Genomic DNA, 413 nt, shown 5'->3' on the forward strand with positions numbered 1-413 from the left:
AACAGTGCGTCCGCGGCGCAGAGGGATGTACATCCTAAGCTCGATGAGCACGAACATCGCGCTCCGCAAACGCTATCAGTGACGAGCGACCTCGTTGAGGATGTGGAGGTGGTCGACTACGAGTCTGACACTCCTTTTCCCGCATGGAATGACGAGGAAGGCAAGTTGCGCCAGCGGCATGATACGAGCCCTGCTCGTGCCTTGCGGACCCCATGTCCGTTTACTGACTTCTCATCAACTGAAGGGCGTGGTGTAATTGCCAACGACTTTGACGGGACACAGAGGCGGCAGCTGGAAGCTGCCCTTAAGGCGGCTCTGATGCGCGCCCATCCTCGGCCCGTCATTGACCCTTGTGTGGAATATGGCTTTCGCCCAGCGGATCCCGCTGAGGAAGCGAAGAATGCGGTAACTCG

Source organism: Plasmopara halstedii (assembly GCF_900000015.1).
Source record: "Plasmopara halstedii genome assembly, contig: Scaffold_322, whole genome shotgun sequence".
Taxonomy (NCBI): Eukaryota; Oomycota; class Peronosporomycetes; order Peronosporales; family Peronosporaceae; genus Plasmopara; species Plasmopara halstedii.